The sequence below is a fragment of the Lepisosteus oculatus genome, unplaced genomic scaffold (genome assembly GCF_040954835.1).
Source record: "Lepisosteus oculatus isolate fLepOcu1 unplaced genomic scaffold, fLepOcu1.hap2 HAP2_SCAFFOLD_40, whole genome shotgun sequence".
Lineage (NCBI taxonomy): Eukaryota > Metazoa > Chordata > Actinopteri > Semionotiformes > Lepisosteidae > Lepisosteus > Lepisosteus oculatus.
The window spans coordinates 1065963-1078386 of NW_027167934.1; the positions used below are offsets into that span (position 1 = coordinate 1065963).

General features: G+C 41.8%; 4 non-coding genes across 4 annotated transcripts; 1 reads left to right on the top strand and 3 right to left on the bottom strand.

Annotated features, from left to right (window-relative positions):
* The first annotated feature begins 3669 nt into the window (after nt 1–3669).
* On the top strand, nt 3670–3811 carry LOC138228211 (U4 spliceosomal RNA). The gene has a single exon (XR_011185297.1). It is a non-coding gene; the product is annotated as a U4 spliceosomal RNA (small nuclear RNA).
* Nucleotides 3812–8852: 5041 nt separating this feature from the next.
* Nucleotides 8853–8923, bottom strand: trnag-gcc (transfer RNA glycine (anticodon GCC)). The gene has a single exon. It is a non-coding gene; the product is annotated as a tRNA-Gly (tRNA).
* Nucleotides 8924–10618: 1695 nt separating this feature from the next.
* On the bottom strand, nt 10619–10700 carry trnas-uga (transfer RNA serine (anticodon UGA)). Its single transcript has one exon. It is a non-coding gene; the product is annotated as a tRNA-Ser (tRNA).
* A 1343-nt stretch (nt 10701–12043) lies between these two features.
* Nucleotides 12044–12125, bottom strand: trnas-gcu (transfer RNA serine (anticodon GCU)). Its single transcript has one exon. It is a non-coding gene; the product is annotated as a tRNA-Ser (tRNA).
* Nucleotides 12126–12424: the final 299 nt, after the last annotated feature.

A 12424-nucleotide genomic window follows, 5' to 3' on the forward strand; every position in this document is an offset into this window, starting at 1 on the left:
ATTGAGAGCTCTGGGGTGCAGCTAGAGAAGACCCTGTCACCCACAGAATGTAGATGTTCTTGAGGACAGCTAGAAGACCAGAGTCAGACGGACAAAGGTGGGGAGTAGACAGATAATAAGCCATATACTGTAGGTACTGAATGAGGATGAGGATTTTGAAGTTGACTCAAAACCTGATAGGTAACCAATGCAAGGACTTGAAAACAGGTGTAATGCATCCCTGATAGGATTCTCGCTGTCATATTCTGAACATATTGAAGATTGCTCAGTGTGGATTTAATTTCCCCAGTGAACAGGATGTGCATTTATTAATTCTAGAAAAAAAAGCCTTTCTTGATTTCTCTAGTTCTTAGTTTCTCTAGTTCCCTTTAAAATAAACTATTATTCCACAATGCAGATTATTATATGGACAGTATTTACACATGATATTTGTGATTTAAAGAAATGAACACAAGCAGCTTTTCGAGATTTAAGTGTTGGCTGAGTTATTGCAGGATAAAAAACTAGAGATGTTGGTAAGAAGATAATTTTCGGATAGCTGAGGAATACACTGATAACAAGAACACTTCCTAATGGGGTTAGGCATACTTTTGATGAAGATGATGAAGTTAACAGACTGTATGTTTACATAGATACTGAAATGAGGATTGTATTTTAGATTTTGTGTAGTTGCTAGCATTGAACTGTGTGTTGGATGGACATGAATTGAAGGAATGGGCAAACATCGCTGATGCGGATCCACAGAGCCAGCATATTAAGATGTTTATAATTAGAGGCAATTTGTTTAAATAACTAGGTATGGATACTGATGTGCAAGAGAGTTGGAAAGGCTGTTTACTTAAGCCAGCACTATAAAATATTTTATTCTCAGTGAGATGCTGCCATTTCATAGTGGGTTTCTAACACTGTGTATAGTTCAATCCACACAGTGCCTTTACTTCCATCCATTTCTAATCTCTTTATCCAGTACAGAGGATTTGGAGCCTATCCCAGTAAGCAACGGACACAAGGCAGAATACACCCTGGACATAGCGCCAGTCCATCACAGGACAGACAGACACAAACACACACACACCAGGGCCAGTTTTCCCATAAACCAATTAACTTACCAGTATGTTTTGGAGTGCAAGAGGGAGTCATATCACACATATGGAGAAAAACCATGTAACCCAGAGAGAACATGCAAACCCCACACACACAGGATGGGACCTGGGACCCCAGTGCTCCAAGATAGCAATGCTAACCACTTTGCCACCATTATAAATGGATGGATATCTTAGTTATCTTTCTAGTTCACAGGTTTGCATGCAAAATTTAATTTTGAAAGCCACTGAGACATCAGGTACTACTGTTGTATTTATGAAAAAGAAACAAAACAAAAAGCATACTAACAACTGTGCCATCCTACTCTTTAGTTAATACAATTTATTATTTATAAATAGTTAACATTGTTAGCAAAATATTTTGAATTATATTTAACCCTATTTTTTCTTTAGTTTTGTATTTAACTTATTATATGATAGTCAGATTTAATGTATATTTGAACAATGAAAATATATTTTTACAAGATGCGGGGGAAAGTGCAACAAATTATTACAGTGCTAAATTTAATATTGATTGCTAATAGTTTATGCTAACACCTAACTTTCTTAATTAGATGTATTTAAAACAGTGAACTAAGTGTAACATACCATTCAGAAATACAATCGAGAATAGTTTTGTGGTGTTTGTATGGATGAAACGTTTCTAAAATGTATAACGTAACAAAATTAAAGACGATTAAAATCTGTAATCTTTCCACTTGTAATGTCATTAGACAGAACAAGACGTTTCTGCTTTGTCTAAGGATGGTATCAAAAAGTAGTCTAGGTGGTGAGAAAGCTGTGTTTAATGATAATTAAGTGACTTAAAAGTAAAAAGAGATGGTTCATATTGCTTGATTAATTTTAAAAACTAAGTTATAAATGCAGACGCGATCGCTGCCGTAAGCGCTCCAGGCAGTAGAACGTTCGTTCTGTACTGCTGCGCTCCGCGCCTCCTCCCTCTCTCGGTGCCGCGCCCCTCTCTGACGGAGGGCAGTGGGCGGTACGCTATTTTCAGAGCCTCTGATTGGGAAAAAAAGACCTGCTGATCAGTTTCACACACCAGGAAGAGAAAAGAATGGGATTTTTTCTCTTCGAAACGTGTGTTGTCTTTATGAAATTCGTGTATTTTAAACGTTTAATTAAGAAGTAAAAACCTTACAGCGTACACAAAGATTCTGAGCTGATCACGAGGAAGAAAAATCACCCATTTTTCGCGCATAAAAAGTGGTTTTTAACTCTCGAAACCTGTTTTTATATGTTTTAAAGTCGTGCAATGTCTAAGTTAAGCAGGAAAACATCATTATATCTCATTATTTATTTATTTTTTTTAAAATTTAAAAATCGTTTGCCCAGCCTACTTTAAGTCTTCAACCTCTTTAAACACACAGTCCATGGACTTTTTAAGACTTTCGATTGCGACTGTATTAGATCAAATCACTTCCTTCAGCTCACCCATGCTCTGTGCCATCATGTTGAAGATGTTGGTCTGGAGCTCCTCCAGCGTCAGGTCGCCCCTTCCTCTCTTGGCTGCCGGGGTTTTCACAGGTGTGCTGGGCAGGGACTCCGGCTCTTCCTCTGGCAGCTGAGTCTCACTTGGGCTGCGAGCGCTCGCGTACGAGCGCATCTCCAGCACTCTTTCCACGTCCCCTCCAGCTGCTTCACTTTTCCCTTTAGTTGCCATCAATTTTCTTGTAGTGCTATACATATACGATTGAGGTTTCTTAGACTTCTCCTTCGAAGACCCAGCACTCTCTTTTCTTTTCCCAGTGTTACTCATATCGAAATTCTTAAACCTAAAAAAAATCGTTTTTTTTTCTTTCAATTATAACTGAAGTTTAAACAAGTAGTGTTAAGTCCTTATTTTTCTGTAGTCAAAAAAAGCAAAAATTAACATTTAGGTCATGAAAAACTCAAAAAAAATCCTCAACCACTAAACTTTACCTCCCACCTGAGCGCCATCTTGAACGCCCCTACCACCAGAGAATGCTCACGATTTCGGAAGCTATCTCCGGGACGTGCTGATTCCACACATCCTGAATAAATCATGATATTGTTAGTTGCTGTAGCTAGACGTTCAAATGAGTTTCATGGCCAGATGGACTGTTTCCTCCAGCGGTATAGTATTGCAGTGAGACAGCACGATGCCTGCAAGACTATGTCACGCTAAACGCCACAGATTGTGTTTGTCCGTTCGTGTCAGTCATCCTGCAGCCACGGGAAGTGGGACACAAACATCCCGCAATGCTTTCAAGACGTTAGGATTTGTTTGTGCAACATCCGAGAAGAGTACTTGTGGCTTGAATGTGAACTGTACGTGCCCGCCCCCTTTCCTCTGTAGTGCATGAGTTCCTCCCGGCATGCCCTTCGTCATTGTTCTGTCATCTTGTATTTAAAGGGTTGTATTTCTGCTGCTGAAAAGAATCAACGGGTTTCTTTGTTCCCAACGGAGCCCTTGTCTGTCATGAAATTCTTCAAAACCTCAAGCTAGAAGAAGACGACAAATATGAAGCGTTACAGCAACGACATGCCATGAGACGATTGATAACGATTTCCATAGGATCCCCGCGGTTGCCTGGCAACCGTCAGCTTTGCGCAGTGGCAGTATCGTAGCCTGTGAGGGTTAGCCGAGGCGTGATTATTGCTAGTTGAAAACTTTTCCCAATACCCCGCTTCCGCCGGTTTGCAATACAATCGGCGAAAGCAATTTTTGACAGTCTCGTTAGAGACTGAGCAAGGTGTTTAAAGACAGATTTGGTCATGGTGACATCATGGTAGAAAGAAGCGAGCTTGTTCCCAGTGGGCATTGATTCGTCGAATATACGTATATTTACGGCGAACGTACGGCTATACGTATATATACGTCGCCTCAACGTCGAATTGCAACCGTAAAATTGACGACATTAACAAACGCATATATAACGTCGAAAACACATCTAACACAGTGCCTGAGGCTTTTTACTGTATGTATCGTGTGTGCCGCAACTAGGAGTATACGGCACTCTGCACAGTGTACGAAGTAAATTATTTTCGCAGCAATTTATTTACACGTGTATAATAAATATAGTAAATATAATAAATTAATTACTGCGAAAATAATTTACTTCGTACACTGTGCAGAGTGCCGTATACTCCTAGTTGCGGCACACACGATACATACAGTAAAAAGCCTCAGGCACTGTGTTAGATGTGTTTTCGACGTTATATATGCGTTTATTCATGTCGTCGATTTTACGGTTGCAATTCGACGTTGATTATACGAACCCAGCATATTTTCCGGTTATATACCACAATGCATTGCTAGTATTCGTTGGTCACCATTTTGGACACGTTTTTCAAACGTAGAAGTATATCCGCAAATATCTCAGATATCCTCTTTTGACGAGTAAGTATGAACAATAATAATACTATCTGAATACACACAGATCTTTCTTAATATTATTTTGATTAAAATAGTATGTGAATAAGCAAAAAAATGGCACATAAAATAGTGTGAATGGGGAAGATGACACAAAATCGTTTTGCCGTTTCTCTTATTCTTATTCTATGTTGTACTTTCAAACTTTGGGTACTCTTTAATTAGGACAGACTTTATTGCTCAACTGCTATGATGCAAGCCAAATTTTATACATTTATTTCAGCTTTGAGCTTTCAGCTTTGACCAACCTTGAACTCACCGGCCGTGGTTAACGCGTGTTGGATTTTAACGGGCTCTGTGTGTTCGATGTACATAAGCCACTGAATGCTGGGTGTAGAAAATCGTTTTTGCTGGTGGTGGTAATTGTCATGGGGTAGCAACGCTATCGTCTCTTCCTGTAAAAACATAAGTCTGAACATGGCCATGCAGACACTAGCGATGGTCACAAACTGAAAGGGGTCGATGCACACAACGCAGGCGGCCCCTGACTCAGTCACGCGTGTCTGTCTGGTCATATTCATGACCTCGTCCCAAAACCTGACACAGCCTTCTCTTAGAATTGCCACATCCAACTGGCAGTAACGTTTCAACTCTCTCTGTAAGTTAAACACACTTCCCTTGCATTCTTCATACCAAACCAAAAACTCGGCTTTCTCCCTCGGCAGCATGTAGTTAACGCCGTAAAGTTCTGGCGGCGGCATCGGGCTGACATAATTTTGGTTTTCTGAAGTGTTCATCAAGTGTGGAAAATGACCCTTACCCCCGGGGAACCCCATGGCGGCCGACAGTTTGCTTAATTTCATAGGTAGAAAGTTTAAAGAATCGATAAATCTGATGTTCAGAGCTTTTACGGTCATACACATTATCTTACCACCCTGATTAATTAGTTCAACGTCCATCTTTTCATCTTACAACTGTCTGATTACTAGGTAATTGTCATATCCCTTGCCATTGTGCGATATGAATGTATGGTTTTTGAAACGTCTATCGATAAATTTACACACAAAATCCTTTAGACAAGTTTCACCATAAAATTCCCAGCTTCGTTTATTGTTAATATGAAGGGCATGGATGTAATTTGGTATGTGTGTCCCCGTTTCTTGCATGCATTCAAAGTAAAAAAAAATGTACTTGTTTGAAATTTTGGGGTTGTCCAAAGGCAGTATGTAGCACAAATGTGTGTCAGGGGTGTCGATCACGTTGTTACAATGCGAGCACAGTTTCTCTTTACATTTGTGACTAGAGAGGTTATAAACCTCACATTTCTCACAAAAGACCCTGCGCTCACACTTACTAACACCCGTCGCTGCATTCCGAAAGTGTCTCGCCAAACATTGAGAGCTACGACAAAAGACCTTACAGGCCGGGCAATTCTGAATTTCTGCATCAATTTCGCAACACTGGGGATCTAAACAGGTTTTACAAGCTTTAACACAGGCGTGTGCGTTCTTGTGGCTATACGCCGCATGGTAGTTAGTGCAAAAATATGCCGCCCCCACAAAAGCTTTAATATTTAAAACCCCATAAAAATGCTCTTCATGCAGTAGAACAAAAAGTATTTTAGAATTAGGTGGTGTGGGCCCCGTTGTAAAATATTTTCAATCACCCTGGTCGTGGTACAAAATTTTAATGACCACCTTTAAATGTTTTTCAAAAGCGGTAATGTCTGACAAACTCATTTTCTGATTCTCTGAAAAACCCAACTCTTGAAAGGAATGCATTTTCATAAGAAAGATAATACCGATATGCATGTGATAATCTTCCTTATATCATGTAGTGCATCATTTGGACACTTTGTGGGCTTCAAATACAAAGAAAATCATGTTCTATGGTACAAGATAAATACAAAACTTAAGCTTTTATTTTAATTAGATTTCTTTATAAAGCATAAGCAATCATTTATTACATCGCTTCTTGAATTAAATCTTTTGACAAGAGGTAAGACTTCTGTTACATTTAAACCCATGTTTAGCTGTGTTTTTTAGATTTAACTGAACCAATTTCTGTGTGTGATAATGTCCTTGAATTCTGACAACATCACACTAAATTACATGATATAAAACAGCTAATGTTTCTAGAGATAAAGTTTCTGAGATGCTTCTAATTACTTTTTATTACCAGGGACAGTTTAATTCACCTTGTACAGTACTGTAAGACCAAGATGCTTTTTTTAAAAGTTATTTAACATTTTATAGAACTTTGTCTACTATGGCAACATGATGTGCTTGGTGAAACTTGGAAAAATACTGCTTGGCCACTTATCTTAAGATAAAGATAGGATAAAGGTTTATCTTTTGCACCTACCTGACCCCCAGGGAAGGCCAATGCTTTCTAAGTTGATGGTTCCCTACAGTAGACTGTACTTTAATTTCAAAGGTAATGTATATTGACCCAAATCAGTTTTGGAATCCAATCTACTGACGAGATGGAGCACATCCTTTTTTCAGGATTTTAGCATCATACGTTTGGTATATTTAGTCCCTAATGCTGAAAGAAATGATCATAGAACATTTGGACACTTTGTGGGCTTGAAATACAAAGCAAATCATGTTCTATGGTACAAGATAAATACAAAACTTAAGCTTTTATTTTAATTAGATTTGTTTATAAAGCATAAGCAATCATTTATTACATTAATATATGTAAAAATAACATTTTAGCATCATACGTTTAGTATATTTAGTCCCTAATGCTGAAAGAAATGATCATAGAACATGACATCTAACCTTACCTGCGGTGTTTTTAATCCCTATTGCTCAATGCACGGTGAAAGCATTCCATACATGTGTCTGACAATGAGGAATGGGCCCCTGAGACAGTCATTTGCCTGTTTCACAAATGATCGTATTTTACTAGAGATTCTGCTTGGGATTCAGATGTGCATTCGGACAGCAATCCCTTTCAAGAAATGATATGTTCTGGATGAGGTCAAAGGTGCTGGAACACTGTATCTAGGATGTGTTTGCAGAGACTGTGTGTCTCCTGCTTCAACGCAGTGATAAACAGATGTGCTCCTTTAATTTATTGGTACATGCCCAGGGCAGTAAGCAGTCTGAGGATTTATTTCCAGATGGCATAGAGCAGTGAAGCAGTGAAGTAGTGCAAAACACTGGATCATTATATTATTAGAATCTATTCTACTTAAATTATTACATTATACTCAATTTGAGTTCATTTTAAAAAGTAAAAGGTAATGAAAGGAATGCATTTTCATAAGAAAGATAATACCGATATGCATGTGATAATCTTCCTTATATCATGTAGTGCGTCATTTGGACACTTTGTGGGCTTGAAATACAAAGAAAATCATGTTCTATGGTACAAGATAAATACAAAACTTAAGCTTTTATTTTAATTAGATTTGTTTCTAAAGCATAAGCAATCATTTATTACATTAATATATGTGAAAATAACATTTTAGCATCATATGTTTAGTATATTTAGTCCCTAATGCCGAAAGAAATGATCATTTGTTTAACATGCACGGGTCTGTCTCAAAGGATGCAGTACTCCTGAAGGGTCTCAAACCCTACATTTCGGATGCCTAGCTGTATCCCTCACCTGTGGCACCTCAGAATGACTTCTAACCTTACCTGTGGTGTATTCAGTCCCTATTGCTCAATGCACGGTGTACATACTGCATACATGTGTCTTGAGAATGAGGAATGGGCCCCTGAGACAGTCATTTGCCTGTTTCACAAACAGGGACCTGGACCTAGACCTGGCCCGTACAGGGCTCAAACCTGCGACCTTGGCGTTATTAGCACCACGCTCTAACCAACTGAGCTAACCAGCCTCACGACAGTGCTCCTCTCTGTGCTGCAAAAAATCAAACTCAGGGAATTTCTTTTGTCCTCCTTTGAATAGAAAGCCGTGTAATCAGTGTACGGGCTTTCTCGTGCAGTTTCATGGTTCTTGTAACCCAAATCCTACACTGGCCTGAAGTGCCCCCCCATTTCACAGCATTTTTCAGCTGATTTAAAATGTACCTAAAGGAGAAGCATTATTGAAGACCATCAATTACCAAGAGCTTTTGTCAAAGGTTTTGGTGGTCATTTTGAATGACCACAGAGCGCTGTGACCTCGGTTTTACATCTCATCCAAAAGACAGCGCCCTTTTACAACACAGCATCTCCGTCACTATACTGGGGCATTGGGACCCGCACAGACCTCAGGGTGAGCGCCCCCCCGCCGGCACCATTAACACCGCTTCCAGCTGGAAGCTTTGTTTTTCCCTGTAGCTCATCCTCATCCAGGTACTGACCTGGCTCACACCTGCTTAGCTTCAGTGGGTTTTCAGTTGCGAGTTGCAAGGGGATGCAAGTGATGGAGCCGCTCGCTGCAAAAGCCACTGCATTGGCCGGGAATCGAACCCGAGCCTCCCGCGTGGCAGGCGAGAATTCTACCACTGAACCACCAATGCTCAGTGCCTGGGCCTTCAAAAAAGACGCTTTTTTGGTGCTCTGTGCAAAACGCGTCGACATCTGCTTCCAGCTGCAAAATGCCATTTGCGGACGCTCAAGAACTTATTTCTAAGGCAGCGGGTACAAGCGATTGGGCGTTTTAAAACCACCAGGAACAGCAAAGAGGCGCGCTTCTTTGCTTGTGCCGAAACACACCGACTGAAAGCGGACAACGTAGTCGGCAGGATTGGAACCTGTGCGGGGAGACCCCAATGGATTTCTAGTCCATTGCCTTAACCACTCAGCCACGACTACAGCAAGCCCCACTGCCGCTGCGTTCTTGCTACAATCTTACCTGGATCGCGAGGCGCCGGCGGAAGCCTATTTCAAAGTCGTTCTCCGTTTCAAAAAAACATTTCCAAAATACATGCCTTGCAGACAGACACGCCTCAGAGGACTTAAGGGTGGCTTCATGTCGGAATGATAAAGTCTCCCCGTCCGGACATGAAAATGCCACTTTGTTACACACAAAAAAAGAATCAACAACAGAGAAATGCCCACAAGCATTTGAAAAGCCGCACCACGTCGCACTTGAAATAGCTCTTACATTAGTGGTAGACACAGGAATCGCCTTTTTATTTACGCTCTTACCAACGCGATGGAAAGCAAAACAAAGCAAAGCAGAGCAAAACAAAACGAACAAACGAAAACCCTCACGTCCTGCACTTGCATATAACCCCGTTACGTGCCCAAGCGGTATTGTACGTCATCCTAGCACTGCACCCCGGGTCGTACGGTATATGGGAACGAGCACACGCCACGAATCGTCTCGAATCACTCCCTACAGCTGTAAGGCGCCTTGAAGCGTGCACCCCCAACATTCTTCTTTGCGCATCTGTGAAAGGTAAACTCTTGAGCAAACTCTGAACCAGCTCTAAGGAAACTAATCCGATTAGACGTTACTTTGACTCATCTTCTTACGCTCAGTGCCGGATTGCTCAAACTCCAGCTAGGGTTAGGGTTAGCATTCCCACGCTACTTAGACACTTTGTTTACGCTCAGTGCTGGATTTTGGGAACTTCAGGACGAGTGGGAATTTTCTCCTATCTGTCCATTCTGTTTTGTTTTGGAGACTCTTGGCTGCCTATGTTGTTCAGTGCACCGTGAAGGAAACATTTTCCAAAACTGTGTCAGCTCAAAAGTTGTAAGAAAACCTCTCCAGGTGCTTTAACTCTCTTCATTTTTGTCATTTAATGTGACACTCGATGTATAACTGGAGCCTCACATATGCAAATGGTGAGGCTCCAGTTCGACACCCAGTTCCACACCACTTTACAGTATATGACAAAAGCATGGCAGACTGTGCCGGACCAGCTGGTAACTTCCGCTTATTTTGACCATATTAAACATTGGAAATCTTCCCACTTGCATTTGTGACACTTGATTTTGGCTCCACCTAAGACACTCTTAAATCTTCAAACACTTTTCTCTTCTCCCGCAACACACTTGTCTGTCGGCACTATGTGGCAGCGTTGCATGACAACCCATCTCACCACGGAAAGGAACCTAACAGCTTTGGTAAGAGAGTAGAATTACCTGAAGAACTGCTTTCCATGGAAGCAGGACCAAGCGATGTAGCATTTTTATAGTACCAGGAAAGGAGAAGCGGCACTTCGCCTTTGCCGCACAGGCACAAGGTGACGTGCGGCAGACGCCGTAGTCGGCAGGATTCGAACCTGAGCGGGGAGTCCCCAATGGATTTCAAATCCATCGCCTTAACTACTCGGCCACGACTACAGCGAGCTCGCCGCCGCCGCATTCCTCCTATAATCTAACACGGAGTGCGAGGTGGCTGCGGAAACCTTTTTAAAGTCGCTCTCTGTTAAAAAAAAAACCTTTCACAAGATACATGCCGGCAGACAGACACGCCTCAGAGGGTTTAAGGCTGGCTTCACGTTCAAATGATAAAGTCTCCCCGTCCGGATGTCAAAATGCAACTTTGGCAGACAGAAAAAACATCAACAAACCACAAATGTGGACAAGGATTTTACAAGCTGCACCACACTGCACTTTCAAAAGCATTTACATTCGTGTTAGACGCAGGAATTGTCTTTGTTTTGCGCGCTTACGAACGCCATAGAAAACGAAACAAAACAAAAGCCCTCAGCTCCTGTACTTGATTATAACGCCGTTACGTGTCGAAGCAGGAATTTACGTCATCTTACCACTGCAACATGGGGAATAGAGGGAAATGAACACACGCTACGAATCGTCTCAATCACTCCCTAGAGTCGTAAGGCACATTGAAGGGTGCACCCCCATCATTAATCGTTGGGCCTCTGTAAAAGGAAAGCTGTTGAGCAGTCTTTGAAACAGCTCGGATGAAACACTTGATTGCTTCCATGTGCATCTGGAGCCCACTTCTTATTTTCACTTCACGCCGCCCAAAGCATTTCTAAAACAGGAGATTCGCGTTTGGGAATGCGCCCTGCCCTACAAATAAAACAGGTCTACGGGTCTGAAACCTGCTCCACGGAAAACAGTTCTGTTGCGCTTTTGATCAAAGGGAGATTCTCTGTTCTTACTTTTTGATTACATAACACCCAAAGGGGCTTCTTTGGAGCTGGATTCCAACCAGCATCCTAAAGTTTCTTGGCGGTATCCTTTACAGTCCTCTGTTCGGTCGACAAGGAACAGTAGGGGGCAGCTTTCCTCACACATACAGTGCAATGTACTGTAGTGTTCCCCTTCATTGAATTCGCAGTTCTGCATCAGACCTCTAACTCGTTTCCTTAGCTTGGATTTAAGCCACGAAGCAGGCTTCTACTGTATAAACGTCTAGAGGAATCACAAACTATTTGAGAGGCCATCATCCCAGGGGGAACTGACAAAGTCTATCCCTAAACACCTAGCGCAGTCTCTCGAGAGACTGTCAAAAATCGCTTTCTCCGTTTGTGCTGCAAGTAAGTGAAAACGCGGTCTCAACCCAGAGCCACTTGGCAGCAGCGGCACGTAAATACTGTTACTACCACTGCTCGATACCAACGTTAGCCTACTATACCATGTTCAGCCACCGCTAGAAAATGTAAGGCTCTAGTACTGGAGCAAACAAAAGGAGAGCCAACGTCAAACGTAGAGAGCGACGAAGATGGGATTCGAACCCATGCGTGCAGAGCACAATGGATTAGCAGTCCATCGCCTTAACCACTCGGCCACCTCGTCGATGAAACTGGGCTGTCCAGACATGGGTTGGCGCGCTCCAGATGATCTTTTTCTTTTTTTTCCCTCGTACTCAAGGGTCCTTTTCCTGTTCCACATGCGATTTCAACATTTTCCTTGGGAGATGTCAAGCCAGCAAGCCACTGCTGTGGTTCAGTGGCCATTGTGGAGTTCAGTGGCCCTGTTGTACACAGAAAGCACATTGAGCTCCTTGGACATGAAAAGTTCCAGATAAAAGCCATTTGTCATCCTTTCTCTTGGTGTCGATGTTGCTATTGTATGTAAAGGTGGCAACTTGCTCA